Below are 3,611 nucleotides of genomic sequence, written 5' to 3' on the forward strand. Positions count from 1 at the left end.
TTTGTTTTTTTTTTTATCCTCACCTGAGGATATTTTCCCATTGATTTTCAGAGAGAGTGGAAGAGAGAGAGAAAGATAGAAAGAAAACTCGATGTGAGACAAACACATCAATTGGTTGCCTCTTGCACGTGCTCTGACCAGGACCCAGGCTGGAGAGGAGCCTGCAACTGAGATACGTGCCCTTGACCAGCATCGAACCTGGGACCCTGCGGTCCACAGACTGACGCTCTAGCTACTGAGCCAGACCGGCTAGGGCTCACCTTTTTCTTTCATGGCACTGTCCTCACGGTACTGCTAGCTGCTGAGTGACTCGGGGCCACTATCACGAGGCTATACCCAGGGAACTGGGGACAGCCAGGCGCCCCAACACAACATGCTGAACTGCTGACCATCATAGAATGGTTGGAGGAAGTGATTAGACCCCCCTACCCTGAGGCATCATTAATGCTAGAGGACTGGTTAGGGAGTACTTTGCTGAAATAGAACAGAATGCCAGATCCTAGCCACCTTGTTAGCTTTGAAAGGTTTTCCTTTTTTTTTTACAAGATGATAAGTTACAACTCATCTCCTCTGCTTAGATGAAACATGTTTTTAAATGCTAACAGCTGGGTGTTTCTGCCTTTTCTCTTCCATGGTTCTCACTAGGCTCTGACTACAGGAAAGATTTTTGCAGTTGATTAGGATTTGCAATTAAGTAGTTAGGAACTATTTGATTCTTTTAAAGTGTTGATTAAAAAGATGCACATAACAGTACTCTAACTTATAGCTAAGTGTAATTTGCCTCTGAGATACCATGTCTCACTATAATCTTCTCTATGAAATACATTATGTATCCCAGATTGTTCCTTGTTCCTTTTCATAAGCCAACACAACTCTAAGGGTTTTGTTTTTAATGAATCCTGACAGCACATTTTACTTAGTAGCCAGTTCCTGTTTGCCATACATAATAGATTCTGCATAATGGAACTTCTTTATTGCTTAAGTATTTGCATGACTATTAATGCTTTGATGTCCATTTAAAAAGGCACAAGTTATTGAAAGAAGGTGAAGGGATCAGCCAAAGAACATATATTCATAACCTATAGACACAGTGTGGTGATGGCCAGAAGGAAGGGGGGCTGGGTAGAGGTGGGCAAAGTGTGTGTGTCGGGGGGAATGGGGACATCTGTAATAGTGTCAACAATAAAAATAAAGTAAAAATAAATAAATAAGTAAAAGGCACAGGTTATAAATACAGAAGAACAACCAACCAAATAGAAATTTTTGTTCTAAGACTATATAGATTTTAGTTCTGTGTTTACTTATAAGTCAATCAAAACATCTGGAAAAAATGACTAAAACTTTTATCTTTGTATGTATTTATTACTTGATATAATAATACTTATTATCATTAACAAAAAATTAAAGTTAAAAGGAAGACTTAGGCCCTAATATATTGATAACTACATTAAATGCAAATGGCCAAAATACAACAACTAAAAGCGGGAAATTGGTAGGTTGAATTGAAAAACATGACCCAGTGATCTATGGTGTCTATAAGAAACTCACTTCTAATATGATGATATGGGCAGGTTGAAAGTAAAAGTGTAGAAAAAGATATCTCAAGCAAATATTAAACAAAGGAAAGCAGGAATTACTATATTAATAACAAAAAAAGAAGATGTCAGAGCAAAGAAACTTCCAGAGACAGAGAGGAACATTATCTATATACATAAAAGCCTAAACAACTGTTACGACTGAATGACTGGAATAATTGGAACAACCGGTCGACCAGTTGCTATGACACACACTGACCACTAGGAGGCAGACGCTCAATGCAGGAGCTGCCCCGGTGGACAGTGCGTTCCCACCAGCCAACTTCCCGCAGCCCCTCCCCCCGGCTGGCCAGCCCTGATTGCCCCATCAGAACCTCCCGTAGCCCCTCCCCTCCCCTCCCCCCCCCACCAGTCCCAATCACCCTGATTGGAACCTCCTGTGGCCTGATCGGGACTGGGCAAGACGCCCCAATAGGCCCCGATTGGTGGCCAGGCCAAGGGACCCCACCCCTGCACAAATTTGTGCACTGGGCCTCTAGTATAATAATAAGAGTCAATCCTCCAGGAGGAGATAGCAATCATAAATGTCTCTAGTGATACATCCAATAAAGGGTTAACTTCCTTTTTAAAAAAAAAATCTTTATTGTTCAGATTATTACAATTGTTTTTCCTTTTTTCCCCACATATCTCCCCTCCACCCGGTCCGCCCCCCTCCCCTTACCTCACCCCCGCTGTCCTCATCCATAGGTGTATGATTTTTGTCCAGTCTCTTCCTGTACCCCCCACACAGACACCCCTTTCCCCCTGAGAATTATCAATCCACTCCCATTCTATGCTCCTGATTCTATTATGTTCATCAGTTTATTCTGTTCCTCAGATTTTTAATTCACTTGATTTTTAGATTCACTTGTTGATAGATATGTATTTGTTGTTCATAATTTTTATCTTTACTTTTTTCTTCTTTTTCCTCTTTTTAAAGAATACCTTTCAGCATTTCATATAATACTGGTTTGGTGGTGATGAACTCCTTTAGCTTTTTCTTATCTGTGAAGCTCTTTATCTGCCCTTCAATTCTGAAAGATAACTTTTCTGGGTAGAGTAATCATGGTTGTAGGTTCTTGCTATTCATCACTTTGAGTATTTCTTGCCACTCCCATCTGGCCTGCATAGTTTCTGTTGAGAAATCAGCTGATAATCGTATGGGTGCTCCCTTGTAGATAACTAACTGTTTTTCTCTTGTTGCTTGTAAGATTCTCTCTTTGTCTTTTGCCCTTGGCATTTTAATTATGATGTGTCTTGGTGTGGTCCTCTTTGGATTCCTTTTGTTTTGGGTTCTGTGTGCTTCCTGGACTTGTAAGTCTATTTCTTTCACTAGGTGGGGGAAGTTTTCTGTCATTATTTCTTCAAATAGGTTTTCAGTGTCTTGCACTCTCTCTTCTTCTGGCACCCCCATAATTCTGATGTTGGTTTGCTTGAAGTTGTCCCAGAGGCTTCTTACACTATCTTCAACTTTCTGAATTCTCTTCTCTTCTTGCTTCTCTGGAGGAGTGTCCTTGGCCTCTTTGTATTCCAAATCTTTGAGTTGATTCTTGCGTTCCTCTAGTCTGCTGTTGGGTCTCTGTATAATATTTTTTATTTCAGTCAGTGTATGTTTAATTTCTAGTTGGTCCTTTTTCATATCCTCGAGGGTCTCATTAACTTTATCGGCCTTTTCCATGAAATTCTTGAAAAACCTTATAACCGTGGTTTTGAACTCTATGTCCATTCGTTTGTTCGCCTACATTTCTTTCATTTGTGACATGTTTCCTTATCTCCTCATTTTCGCTGCTTCCCTGAGTTGGTAGGGTAGCTTTGTGTACTAGGTGTCCTATTGGTTCAACGGGTCAGCCTCCCAGTTACCTGAGGTGTACACTCTTGGTGCACCCCTTTGTAGACTGTGTGTACAGCCTTGTTGTAGTTAAGTCTTGATTGTTGTTGGTGTCACTGGGAGGAATTGACCTCCAGGACAATTGGCTGTGAGGACCCACTGTGTCTATAACGGAAGAATTGCTGTGCTGGAGACACATTTATGGGGCA

The 3,611-nt window shown here is 41.0% G+C and overlaps 1 pseudogene; it reads left to right on the top strand.

Moving 5' to 3' along the window:
• Positions 1-271: 271 nt before the first annotated feature.
• On the top strand, positions 272-503 carry LOC114233413 (cyclin-dependent kinase 2-associated protein 1-like; annotated as a pseudogene).
• The last annotated feature ends 3,108 nt before the right edge of the window (positions 504-3,611 follow it).

Source organism: Eptesicus fuscus, chromosome 3, assembly GCF_027574615.1.
Source record: "Eptesicus fuscus isolate TK198812 chromosome 3, DD_ASM_mEF_20220401, whole genome shotgun sequence".
In the NCBI taxonomy this organism is placed as follows: Eukaryota; Metazoa; Chordata; class Mammalia; order Chiroptera; family Vespertilionidae; genus Eptesicus; species Eptesicus fuscus.